Source organism: Alligator sinensis, unplaced genomic scaffold, assembly GCF_000455745.1.
Source record: "Alligator sinensis unplaced genomic scaffold, ASM45574v1 scaffold1388_1, whole genome shotgun sequence".
Taxonomy (NCBI): Eukaryota; Metazoa; Chordata; order Crocodylia; family Alligatoridae; genus Alligator; species Alligator sinensis.
In genome coordinates, this window is record NW_005842616.1 from 131,861 (window position 1) to 145,885 (window position 14,025).

General features: G+C 47.8%; 1 long non-coding RNA gene across 2 annotated transcripts in view; it reads left to right on the plus strand.

Moving 5' to 3' along the window:
- Positions 1-413: 413 nt before the first annotated feature.
- LOC112551834 overlaps positions 414-14,025 on the plus strand; it is a 49,393-nt gene continuing 35,781 nt past the window's right edge. Inside the window, exons 1-4 of one of the 2 annotated variants that reach the window (XR_003096140.1) lie at positions 414-645; positions 11,536-11,561; positions 11,650-11,853; positions 11,932-12,063. This is a non-coding gene — a long non-coding RNA (uncharacterized LOC112551834). Of the gene's footprint in view, positions 646-9,733; positions 10,273-11,535; positions 11,562-11,649; positions 11,854-11,931; positions 12,064-14,025 lie in introns of those variants that run through there. The other variant, XR_003096139.1, reaches the window with a different exon arrangement.

Here is a 14,025-nt window from a genome sequence, read left to right on the forward strand (position 1 = left end):
ACTCTTCTTGCTAGTTTTGTTGCAGAGTCCTTTTTACCCTTGTCCTCACAGCTGGTACGAGTGCTAGCTTTCCCCAGAACAGCTGTATTTTGAGGGAGAGCACTGGAAATGGATGTTCAAGGCAATGGGGGGAAGCAGATTGAGCTTATGTTGACCTGGAACATAAATACAGTAAATATCTTCCATCTTGTTAGCCTCTTCCACTGCTCCATTTAATGGACTAACATGCTGGTTTGTCTGTTTATCACAGTGATAGACCTGTTAAATGAAACCCACAGAGATTAGACAATTTAGTCTTGTAGTCAGTGGCAGCTCTTTGTGAGAGCGATTTCTAGTGATAGTGACTGTACCAAGCGTCCACACTGCCTGTGGTTATCAACATTCATTATACTTTTTGTTGACTCGAGCCATTAATAACCTGTCAGATTAGGCAATTAGGCTGTCTCTAGTTGCCGGGGGAAATTGTTTTTCCCTAACTGATGGTATTGGTTTTGCAGTTGTGCAGATAAGCACTTGGTGAAACTGTGCTCCAGGCATTCCTGGCTGGGCTTGCCGACGAACGCAGAATTGGTGTTCAGCTTCGAGGGGTGCACATAGACAGTCACCAAGAAAAATATCCTGAGCATTTCCACGCACATCTTAAAGGTAAGATATTCGTGGCAACCTTGATCCAGTACATGCACGCTTGCCCACTCAACTCTACGCACATGAGCAGTGATGTCAACACTGTTGGTTGTTTTTTTTTTTTTTAAACAAGGTTTCCATTTTCTAAATTAAGTCCTGATCCTAAGCCCAGTGAAGTCAATTGGGGTCTTTCTACAAGACTTCAGTGGGCTTTGGATCATATCCTTAAGCAAACTTGGCTGTTGTGGTACCTGCTGTCTCTCTGATGTGCTCTTCATGCTGACTTTCTCCTTTGGAAATTGGCTGTCTGTAACATCAAGCAGTCGCTACAGCAATTTATAAATGTGATAAGGCTTCTCTTTATACCCTAGAAGATGTAGCTGCCCTGAACTCTCAGTTGGATGACATTTAACTGCTTTTAGGAACCATAAATCCATAACCTCGCCAGCCTGAGGCCCCCGGTCCATCAGGCTGCAGTGTCATTTGAGTTACTTTAAGATGTTCAGGGGGAATGGACAAAATGACGAAGGATCTTGAAAAGCTATTTGGGTCTCCAATGATTAAAGCTTACAAGATTGGCACAAAAATTGAGGAAGCTATTTTCTGGTCCTGGCGAAAGGCAGGATTAACAAGCAGGGAGGAATTCAAGAGATGAACATCATTTTCCGGGGAAACCTCCAACCTGCTTTCTGTCTAAGTTGGACTCAAATCCTCAAGTTGGAATGACATGAGGAGAGACACAGACTCAGGGTGAAAATAACAGCGTGGAGAATATGATCTGAGTGACACAGGTGATTTCTGTGACACAAGGAACCAGGGGATAATAAGGAGAATGGGAAGTAGTCGGCTGGGCACCCCCCATCCCTGTGGTCAGAGGTGTTGCCTTCTGGTGTCACAAAGGACTGTGGTTGTGGTAGCGGGCATGGAGCAAGATATGCATAATTAACCACCATGGTGGTGCTGGAATAAGGTGACAGGAGCTGCAGACAAGCCTGAATAGATTGTATGGAGGGAACAAACATCTGTGGGCAGCTCTGCTTGAATTTTAGGGAGGGAGATAACATTACTGAGTGGCCCAGATTCCCTCCCAGTGCCACCTAGGCACAGTCCTCTCCCAGAACGCATAGTTACAACCCTACATGATCCTCAGTAAGAGCCCACCTTGGTCTTGGAGTCTGCTTTTTCCTATATCAGACCAAAGGATCCATCCCGAGCAAGTGGGAAATATGCCAAATAAATAGGCTATGCTACAACTGAGCATGTGAGCTGGTAAAGGGAGAGCTGCTCTTGTGTTAATGCAACCCCAAGGAAAAGGACTTCAGCCCAGTATGCATCTGGGCTGGGATTTTTGAAGGGGCCTGATGGTGTTAGGCACTCGATCCCCATGAACTTCAGTGGACACCTAACTCCATTAGCCCCGGTCTATGTGTATTTTTGCTGCTACTTGAAGCATGGGATTTTTCACCTATGTAAATTTGTCAGTAAGTACCCTGGGAAGGGCACGGTTATACTGGTATAAAGGTGACGTACATTGGTACAATTGCTCCTTTTCCACTCAAGAGTAGCCGTGCTGTTAAAAAGTACCGTTATGCTGATGGACTGCATTCTGGTACCTATAGAGTTAAGCTATCGCTTTCTAGTGTAGATAAGCCCCGAGACTCTTGACAACTTATGACTATGAGTAAAACACCAGTCTAAAACCATGAGCTGCCTAGTGAGCTGGGTCTCTCCTGAATATCTCCACCTTGAGTGCAAATGTGAACAAAAAATATACGTCTTGTGGCTCTTGCGGTGCTCTAGCAACCTTGAAAGATCCATGTCCAGCCTTAGGGATGCGGCTGACCACACAGGCCCTGCCACAAATCTTTCCTTAAGGAAGAAGGAGAAACTCTCTGAAAACTGAGTGGAGTCTTACCCACCAAGGGCTTCTCTTTGCCCTCGCTTGCCTTTAAAACTCCACAAAAGGACATGAAGCAAAGTCAGAAACGCCAATGCCCACATCCCGGCATATCGCTGGGTGAGCCCAGGAGCTTGCCGCAGGGTGAAGTGCACAACCACAATCCTCAGCTCACGAGGAACCGGCCGCTGTGACACTTAGAGGTAGCTCCTGACAGGATGATGGAAATCCTGACTGAAGCTTCTGGGAGGAAATTTGGCTGAGCTTCTGCATGATAAAAACAGAAGCAGGTTTAAACTCTCTCTTTCTCTCAGATTTACTGCCCAAATGGCTTCAGGCTAGAGTTCAAAAGCAGCATTAAACATTTAATTTACTGCGGGTCCAAGGACTTGAGGTGGTTGATCTCTAGACAACGATCCATTAGAAACCAATGTTATCCATCACTCTGAGTGGAGTGGAAGCACTGCTCACATCGTGGGGGTGGCAGGAATGAGGCTGCCGTTCAGGTTGCTTTGATTTTTTTCCCCTTCAAATGAGATTCAGATCCCTCTCCCGTTACATTTAGTCTCTTGATTTGCCACGATGTCTTGGCAAGGACAAGTGGAGCTTTGGAATGACATGGTGATGCATTTTGAGATGATGTGTTTTCAATCATTCCTCTTTTTTTCTTAAATGTGGGTCTTGTTCATGTTTGTCTCTAGGCTAGTGCAACACTTACTTCAGCCAGGGTCCAGCCTGGCCCCAGCATAGGGTTGTCATCATCATCGTCATCTTACTTGTGGGCTAAACAAGCACCACAGCCTCCAACTCAAGGCTTCACTAATGTGGCATATTACCCATAGGCTATGGCAGTATCTGCCCTGCTGGTTTGCTTCTGGTGTGCTCAGCATCATGTGAGCAACCCCTAGCCATGATGAGCCAGCGAGACAGGCTGGATTCGTTTGCAGTACTTCATTAAATACAGACATACATATGATTCAGGGATCATTTGCATTCAGTAAGAAAGGGAGGGTAGCGTCCTAGAAAGCTGGGCTTCCGGCTTTAAACTAAAGGGTGTTGGTGTAATGAACCCGATGCAGAATGCATAGATTCATAGATGTTAGGGTCGGAAGGGACCTCAATAGATCATCAAGTCCGACCCCCTGCATAGGCAGGAAAGAGGGCTGGGTCTAGATGACCCCAGCTAGATACATATCCAATCTCCTCTTGAGTGACCTCAAGCTGTTTCTAGCCAAGTGTCAGGCTTTAAAACCTTAACCTCACCTTAAGGTAACAGGCATTGCTCACCTGTGTGCGGCTACAAGGCTTACGCACCGCCATAAAATACAGCCAGCCCCCTCCTGAGTGGCAAAGCCTATGTACGTTAAAAAAAAATCCTGCTGGAAGAACCTTGTCAGAGTGAATAAGCATGAGCTTGATGAATAGGGTCATTTCCAGGGCTGGCAGAAAATCAGGCACAATAAATCAAAGGGATTTTTTTTTTTTTAACTATGCTCTGCAATTTGAGATCTTAATTGTTTAATTTTCATATCAGGGCTTGTCCTGGGAGATTTTTCTTCCTGTAGCCTGAAGCAGAGCTCTAAGGAATCCCAGATAGTGGGCAAAGGGTCGAGAAGGGGGCTCTGGGCTAAGAAGACAGGAAGTGGGCTGGTGCCTGGGGCAGCGATGCTGGTAGAAACCACGTGACATCTTTTATATTTAAGGGTGATTCTCTACTGGGTCACCCACTTAGAGCCCCATGGGACTGGAGGGGAACCACAGCTGCCTGAAGATCTGGGGAACCACCAAGGATTTCATAGTAAACCAGGACCACTCTGACCCTTATGGGGACAACAAGGGTAGAACTCAGGACCTCGTACTCTGCGAGTACAGGCCATTAGCACTGGAACGGAGCGAGAGGCCTTGTTGGCTCGAAGAAGTAGGGTCTATGACATGCATCTGAGCAGCTCTGACTATTTGATGGGGAAAGGGCAGAGAGAGAGGGCACATGTGCACATGCAGACGCACATACACGCTAATTTTGCTGAGGCAGAAAGCAGTGCGCTACCTGTGAAGCTGCCCAGTTTGGTGGAAGATGGAAGCTGAGACTCAAAGGGTGAACTCTGATTTCAGGGAAGCTGATGCTGCCTCTCCAAACTGCTCAGAGCACACCTGGGGCTGGGGAGGAGGAGTGCACATGCGTTGCAAGAAACATGCAACAAGGTGCCCGTACGTGGTGGGATAGATGCAGTCGTCCCACCAGTATCGTCTCAGTAAACGAGGTCCATAAAAGGGGACTCTCCTCTGTGATATTAAGGTTGGCCACGAGATGTCGCCAGCTGTCCGCACATGTCACCCCCATCTGCAAGTTTGAACGCACATCTCCAGCGGGACGGTACTTCACCTGGCACCTGCTGCCTGTGGCTAGCGGGCAGTCACAAGGCCGGAGAAACCTGGTGCAAGCATGAGATGTCGGTAGTTGTTGCCATGAGGACGTTTTGGTAGATTATGGTTTCCCATGGGAAACCGCAGAGCATGTCGGGTAATGGACCCGCTGCTCTGCTTTCTGCTCCAGGTTTTCATGGCTTCTCCCTCTCATGTTCCATTGTATTTTCAGCTGGGGCTTGCGGCAAAGGGGAGAAGCTCTGAAATGTGATGTGGTACAAAATGCTCAGAGCTCCAGTCCTGTGCAACGGGGATGTTCGAGCATGTACCACACGTTTGTGACAAGAACTTGATGTTAGACTCAGTGACCCACGAGGTCCCTTCCAGGCCTATGTGTCTGTGAGATGCCATTTAACCCGGTTGATTGGGTTTCCATCACACCCACCTTTTTGATCTTCGCCAAAATTGGCGCAGTCTCCTCTGCGCTCAGGAAAGGCAGGGGTAGCCAGGTGTCTTGTCACTGATATTTCATTATATTGACAAGCTACATTATCATATGTTGTTGTGAATAATTCAGAGTATTAAGCACACACGTGAACATAGCAAATATGATGATACATCATCCTTGCTTGCTTCCATGAGTGTCCTCACTTAGGTTTCCTCTTAGAGTGACCCCTCAGCCCTGTGCGGAGCCCCATTGCAGCTAGTCTCTGCATTTACTTTACAAACAATACGAAGACGCCCGTTCCAAGGTTCTAGGTGCCTTCGCCTATCACTTAACATACAGTCCCAAGATAATTAAAGTAATAATTTCTTTAGGAACTCAGCCAAGCAGACACCTACTAAAAATCCTTTCTAGCTTTCGCTGCTGTTGGAACCTCTGTCTTCTCCAAAACCCCTCTTAGCCACAGCTTTAACAGCCTGCTCAGAAAATCACTTAATTAAGATTATTTCAGCCCAAGGGCAAGTGGGGGCACTCTACTCCTGGCAGCACTGTGCTGTGAGTCCTGTGTGGGGGTGCCACAGGCAAAACTTTCCAAAGCACCTCAGTCCTACTTTCAAAAGTGAGGGAGGTCTTTTCAGCTCCGCAGCCAATGGTATTTAGGCTCCTGAGTCACTTCGGAAACTGGAACTCCGGTGTTCTTTGGATATTCCACCCTCGTGTCTTCCTGTTAGTACCTAGCGTGCTTCAGGGTGGCATGAAAATACTTAATGGGTGCATCTAACCATGCTATTAATTCGCAGTAGGCATGCCAGTACAAGGATGCTCCTGCCCTGCTCTGTCCCCGCTGCAGCAGCCAGGGTACCCTGGGTGCTAGCCTGGGGGTTAGTTAGCAAGGGACACAGGACAGGTCCCAATGGGCACAGGGCCAGGAGAGCTCTGCTGGCTGCAGTGGCCGTTGTCTCCCAGACCATTGCACATTGGGAGAGGACCTGATGTGCACCAGGCCGGGAGGTAAATGCCCTTGTAGTGGGCAGAGCTTTCCTGGTCCCATGCCCTGTGGAAAACACAGCTGCCAGCGAGCCCCATGCCTTGGGTGTGGAGCAGCTGCCAGTGAGCCCCATGCCGGGCAGGGGAAGCAGGGCTTGCTGGCAATTATCCTGCTTGGTGCAGAGCTGGCTGCTCCATGGAGCTGGCAGGCGCTGGGTTCCCATCCTCTGCCCAAACCCTCAAGCAGCCAACTCCTTGTTGTGCAGTAGCTGCTTCAAGGGGCAGGTAGGAGCTGGGTTTCCAACCTCCGCTTGCCCTCCAGAGCTGCCAGCTCCACACTGAGCGCTGCGACAGGGGGCAGAGACCTCTCCAGTCCCCATGCTGATCGGCTCCCGGGGGGAGCTGGGAGCTGAGGAGCACCAGGGCAGGGGACCGACAGCCCCCTCTCCCGTCTGGTCCCCTGCTGGCAAGGTTGACCAGGAGCAAATTTGTAATGAGTAACGAGTGTTACTTTGCAGTAACTACTGTGCAGTTAATCTAGTATCTGTATTTACAGGTACTAGCTAACTGCGCAGTAGCCTAATTTACTGTGCAGTTGTTGTTGGCAGTCCCTTGGAGTCGAGGATGACGTCCATCAGGCTTCGTGGGCTCTCAGGTGGTTGAGGACCCCGATTCTGGATACACGCATTCTTCAGCAATGGGGGCATGTTGTTGTGCGGGGGAGTGGGATTCGCAGCCCCGGGTTAGTTTCCTTCTTCCTCCACTGCTGCCATTCCACCTCAGTATCAAGTTGTCGGGCCTCGAAGTGGTATGCACCTTGGTGGACCAGGTGATGCCACACTGAACAGTCAGCAACTTGCTCCTCAACAAATGGCTCCCAGCCATTGGTGTCGATGCCTTCGTGCTTGAGGGTGACCTTGAGTGTGTCTTTGTACCATTTCCTTTGGCCGCCCTTTGAGTGTTGGCCAACGGAGAGTTGGGAAAAGAGAATCTGGCGAGGGAGGTGGTTCTGGGACATCCAGACACAGTGGCTCGTCCATCGGAGTTGATTTCTCAAGAACAAGGCTTCAATGCTGGTGGATGCACCTTCATGGAGGACGCTCGCATTGGTCTGGCAGTCCTCCCATTTGATCCCCAGGATTCGATGCAAGCGCCGCTGGTAAAAGCTCTCAAGGGTTTTAATACGGTGTCAGTAGATGGTTCAGGTTTCACTGCAGTAGAGGAGGGTGGTCAGTATGACAGCCTTGTAAACCAGGACCTTCATCATCTTCCGGAGGTCTCTATTTTCAAAGACACTTTGTCACAGCTTGAAGAAGGCGGCACTGGCACAGTTGACCCAGTGCTGGACTTCTTCATCGATGGTAGCCCATTGAGAGAGGTGGCTGCCAAGATACGGAAAGGGCTCCCCGTACTCCAGAGCCTCCCTGTCTATGTAGATAGTGTGAGGGATGTCCAGCTGGCCTGGGGAGGGTTGGTGGAGAAACTTCATCTTGATGACATTCAAGGTCAGGCCAAGTCTCTTATACCAAGTGTTGAAGAGATATAAGGTCGCTTGCACATCCTGTGCAGAGTGAGCCATCACGCAGCAATCGTCTGCAAACCGAAGGTCGTGGATGTCCTTGGTTGTGAGTTAGGTTTTTGCCTGGAAGCACCCAAGATTGAAAAGCTTCCTGTCCAGTTGATACTGGATACTGATGTCGGATGGTAGATCATCTTGGATGTGGTGGATGATGATGGTCAGGTAGATGGTGAACAGGGTGGGGGCGATCACGCAACCTTGTTTGACCCCGATCCAGATGCGGAAGGTGTTGGTTTCTGATCTTCCATTCAGGACAGTGGTGGTCATATCATCATGCAGGAGCCTCAGCATGGTGACAAACTTCAGTGGGCATCCAAGGTGTTGGAGGATGGTCCACACCTTCACGATTTAAGGAATCAAAAGCCTTGGAATCGAACATACTTAACCTAGTATCTGTATTTACAGGTACTAGCTAACCGCATAGTAGCCTAATTTACTGTGCAGTAAATGCCCTGCATGTGCAGATGGTGACACTTTATTGTGCAGTAGATGAGTCTACTGTGCAGTAAAGTGTCTCGTGTAGGTGCGCTCAATGATGATGATAAACTTGCATCGCTGGGTGTTTGGTAATCGGGCAGTGGTGAGAAGAATGACCATCTGTTTTACTCGGTTGTCATTTTACTAATGCCCTATGAGAAAAGCACGGGTACGAGGGCAGGGGTGTGGTATAAGGACCAGGGTAGACTAGAACTGTATAACCCAGTAGCAGAGGCTGCATTTGTCTCCGAGCCAGCTGCTGTGCCTGCACTGGTATTATGTGAGAACAAGGCAGCACTAACAGCACTTCCCACTGGACAGTGCTAAATTCATGTGAATTAGTGAACTGCTTGCTCTTCTTCAAGCTTCCCGGGCCATGAGGACTGGCATCACCCTGCCTTGGGCTAGTCATGCTCCATCTCAGTTTGCCGAGCTGTTTTCCTTCTCCCATCAGAAATGTGGGTTATTGAGCATGCAGAAGGGCCTTTGGCAGAAGTGAATCCAGGAGCGGGGCAAGTGGGGTGCAGTCACCTTTCTCTTTGGCAGTGCCATGCATGGGCAAGGGTCCCCACGTTGATCAGCATGGGCTCCTGACAGAGCTCCACATGAGCAGTGAGCTCTGGGCTCACGTTGATGCGGGGTTTGCTCAGAGCCACTGTCTTCATATGGTTCCAGAGACCAGAGGGTGAAGTGGATACGACAGGGAAGAAAACCTGAAAGCAGGCTGCCAGTCCACCCATGTTTCAGTGACAATGTGTCACTTCTGGTAACGCTGACCTCCCACTGCAAGAAAAGCTATTTTGAGCAGTAAGAATGGGGAAATAACATCACTCTTCATGGAGGTTTCCGCTCTGAATCCTCTGTCCCTCCTTAATCTCACGGTGATCTCACGGGGGATCTGCATGCCTGCTGCTGTTTCAGGAACGTCGGCTCCTCGTGTCAGTCATCCATCATTTTGCTGTCCCATGGACTTGGCTAGAAAGTGCCATTTCAACCAGGCCCCTTTTCATTTGGGATAGTTAACGGGCTAATAAGAACAATAGTGCAGTAGATTGGAATATTTGTGGAGTTGACAGCCCTGAGATGCGATGGTGCCAAAAATAACCATTAAATCTCTTCTCATCCTGGCCACTGACAAGGCAATCAAAACACAGGCGGTTCGGTTAGGTGATGACATTCATGCACTAATAGGAATTAACCTTTAACAGCACTGAGGACCAGAGAGGGCTAAGGAGACAGGAGGAAGTAAATTGCTTAGTCAAAATGTAATGCTGAATATTGAGATGAATGAGGAGAGTTTGCTACAAAGATGCCCATCAATGACAGCGTCTCAGTGGAAGGAGGAAATTTCCACTAAGTGCTGCGATAGTTAGAAAAGTCACTCTGTAGGACAGGGACCTGGCGGGGAATGGAGCTTTTGCCCGTGAGCCTGATGTGCGGGGAAGGTGGCTGCCTTCACCCCAGCAGAATTTGCAACGACTCCCCATGATTATTTCGACCTCAACCTTTACTTACTACAATCTGCCTACACTGTAGAGTTACCAGCGATGGAAGAGACAGCCAGGTCCTACTCCGCTCTGTGCATCGCCTACACGCTATTCATTATCATTGTTCTAATATCTTTGTTACACATTAGCCACGATGATAAACATGCCGGCGACAACCTATCATGACTGTGTCACATTTGAGAGGGATATTTGGAAAGAAAACATCATTTTTCTTTGTAAGCTGGGAAGGCTTGAGCCAGGATGCAGTAAAGACAGAGCCCCGCAGTACTTTCCCAGTGGGGCTGCTTTCCACGTCAGAGCCAGACATTTAATCAAAAAGGAACAGGAAAAAAAATGTAGCCTTGGAGTTGTTCTCATCTTGGAAAATTCCAGACAGAGGACCAGGAAACAGGTGGGTTTCCACTGAATTCCCATCATCCCTGGTGGGATGAAACATGGGGCTCAGTCCTCCGAATCCTTGCATACCAAGACATCTGTAGAAAGCCCTGGGAAGCAAGGGCCATCCATGGAAAGCCATGTTCATCCACACAACTATCCCAGGACCTTTATCTTTGCCTGGGCTTTCCTACGGATTCCCACCCCCCAAATACTCTCAGGGAGATGTTCCAGGGAGGGGGCTACCCTGGCTCCGAGGGAACCCAAGTTACGATTCACCTGTTGCTTGGAGAGGCCCTGTAGGTCTGGTGTGGGGCCATCAGAGCTCGTCTGTTCCTGATGCCCAGGCCCATCTCTCTCAGGGCATGGGTCCCAATGGCAGAGATACTTCAGGGTGTGGGGAAGGTACTCTGGGGTTGTGAAAGCGCTTTCCTTTGCTAGGGACTATTTCAGTTAGAATTGATCTGGATCTTCTAATGCATCCCCCATCTTAACTGTTACTGCTGCTGAAAGGGTGATAGCATAGTGCAGGGACAATGGTTACGAGGGCTCGAGGGTTTTGTGAGGAAAAGGTTTGTGTTATTTTGGAAAGAAGAAGTTTGCGGTGGCAAAACCGTGCGCTGCTGAAGCGCGTCGTTCTGCACTTCAACTATCAGGTGTTAGCATTGATCCATTTGCCTTGCCATCAGTTTGGTGTGTCCTTGCATGTTGCCTGCTTGAAATTATTGAGCAGCTTGGAATCAAATTTAATATTCTCCCTGTGCAGACTTACAGCCCCTGCCTTTCTTTACACTGGTTGGCTTGGAAAAAAAAATGCCTCCTTGTTTGCTCACATATCCTACGTAGCACTGTTCTGCAGCGTCTTCCCTGCAGCGTGGTGTATGCTTCTAGGGACCAGTGTGGGAAGGTACCTGAGGATGCTGGGGGTTGAGAAGGCTCAGCACCGCTCAGGACAAGGTCCAGAGTTTCCTATTTTCTAAAAAAGTTTAGACCCAGTTTTTACAATCTTCGAGAATAACTAAGCTTCCTGAGTGCCTGTGTTTTGCCGCCTGCCCTTTGCTGTACTTTCCCCATCTCTGTGCTATCCTTTTGTATCTGAGTGATTTGCCTTGTGCACTGTGCTCTAAAAATGGCCTCATTAGCTCCTTAAGAGTGAACTAGAATAATGTCTTCCTAGTTACATTTGATAACTTCCTTATTAATTTTGCAGTTCCTTTTTGCATTCCAGTGGCATTAAGCACACAGCTGAATACTTATTTTTCTTTGTATTTCTGTCTAGGTGATTGGAACATGTGGCTAGTGAAGGTATATTCTGTTTCCTTTATCTTTCATATCCCCAGAGCAATCACTTTGATTTTCTTTAGAATTATAGCCCCTCTACATTTTTGTTCAGAGCTTCACCTTACTACATGGATTAACTGTGACCTGAGAAATGCACCTTAGGTTTGACACACTGGCACAGGATTTGGGAAGTTGCGTGGATACTTGTTAAAGGCTGATTCAAAGGCCATTCAAGTCAATGGGAGTTTTTCCACTGAAGACAATGTATTTGGATTAAGTCAAAAGGGCAGACAAGTTCAATCAAGTCCATAGTTATGTACGTATCAAAACTCAGTGCTTCGATATATGAGGCTCCCAGTCATTTGGAATATAGCAATGCCATTTTCTCTTTCAGGTTGGCAAGAAACACTCCAAAATACATCATTTGAGGAGTCCACTGATTCAGAAGAGTCAATGCTCAGATGAGTTTTCTGGTACTGAGACTACCTTAAAGTCTTGTATTCTGGGGAAACACAGAACATACAAGGTAAGTAATATGCCCATAAACACAGCTTAATTTATACAGACTTAAACAAGACTAAGTACAAATTTGAGTCAAAATATATTCCTGTGTTGCATGTCCCTGTGCCAGGTGACTGAGGGCATTTGTCAAATGGTTCTGGGCTCTCCTCCACTTTTTAGCAGAGCTTTGCAAGTTCACCATTGCAAACCCTCAACACAACAGTGACTTGCACATGTGCTGTTTTAAAGGCATGGTGTAGAACTGAAGGGTAAGGGTCCAGTCTTTCTGTTTAGGGATATAGTTAATACTCCGACCTTATTTGTATTAAACTGAACTGCATCTTCCTCTCTTTTTTTTTGTACTGACCACTGCCTCCAAAGTTTCTATCGAGACTTATTGCCATTCTCTCCTTCCAAGTTACTAGCTGAACAGAAAGCACCCAATTTCTGTGCATCCTACACTGCATTCACAAATTCATTTTTTTTTACCCACTCAAGGTCTTACAGGCTAAATCACCTTTTGCAAGGTTGGGTAACATCCTGATACTGTGCCATGTATTTACTTGCATGTGTAGAATGGATAGGCAGAAGCTGTTTTCTTTCCAAGGGGCTCAGTCAGCCTGGCGAGAGGAAACAGCCTTGACTTGTGTCATATTATAACTCTCAAACACTGCATCACAAGTAGGAATTAGCATGTCTCCAAGATCTTGCTGCTTTACCCATTCAGTTAAATGGATCTTGAAGGCTGGTTGTAGTTGTGCCTTTTGGTGGCTCCAAATGGTGTTATGTCACATGGAGCTGCTGGTTTTTGTGTACTAACATATCCACAAGCTTTTCCAATCCCTTGGGAACTGAAGCAAAGGAGAGCAAAAGGGATGAGATCTCTTTTATTATGCTTCTCTGCTTTGTTCCGTCTTGTACGTTCGATTGTTTTACTGATCCGTGGGGCTCAGAAGTGACGGACCATGTCAAAACGCCTCGCGTGCCCTTCCTTTGCTGTCATGCCTGGGAGGGATAGATGTTTGCCCCTTACAGTTATGGGAAACTTTTCTAACTTGTGTGCTCTGAGGACACCTCAGGAAATACTGTGTCCACATGATCACCATTTCCTTCAAAATGTGGAACAATCCTGCTTGGCCCTAGGATTGTGGTGGAATCAAGAACCAAGGATATGTGTTCACACCTGCATTTGCCACTAAGTGCACCGAGGATTTTGACCAACTGCAATGAGGGCCATGATCTCGGGGCTCTCTGGGGAAACAGTAGGAATTACCATTAAGACCTTGGACTGTAACTCAGGACATGTAAGTTTGATTCCTGGCTCTGTCGCAGACTTCTGGTAGAATTAAAGGCAAATCTCTGTGTCTGCTCCCTATTTTCAAGCTGGTCACAGCAATACACCCTCCCTCCCATGTCTGGTCTGTTGTGTTTGCAGTCTGCCGTCCCTTTGCTACGTGCATTACAGTGCCTAGCACAATGGCATCTGACTTGTCTGGACCTCTGGGTGCTACTGTACTACAAATAACAATGGCTGTTCTAATTACTTGATTACTTGTTATGACATGTCTTGGAAGCAGCCAACAACCAGCATTATGCAGGGCTGACATATCTTCCCTAATGCACTTTGCTAGCACCAGAAGGCCTTTTTATTCACGTAACAAGGAGTCTCTGGCACTGCCGTATCTCTGGCTGCAGGGAGCTATAGATTAAAAGTAGAACCTCGGCTGGTTCACAGACCCTGCCAGATCTGCCACACTTTCCTTTCTCTCCCTCCCTCGCACACAAGTTCTTCACTTGGGGTAATTTGTCAGCAAATAAATATTGATAACTCTGTACAAATTATGTAATGCTACTGCCATGGACATTAAAAAAGGGGAAAAAAAAGATGCTCTAAGACCGAACAATCCTTTGGGTCCCCCCAGTGCGTCCTGTGTCTGATTTATGTCGTCAGCCTGCTTGGGAGAGAGCCTAGCCCAGCTCCTGCTGA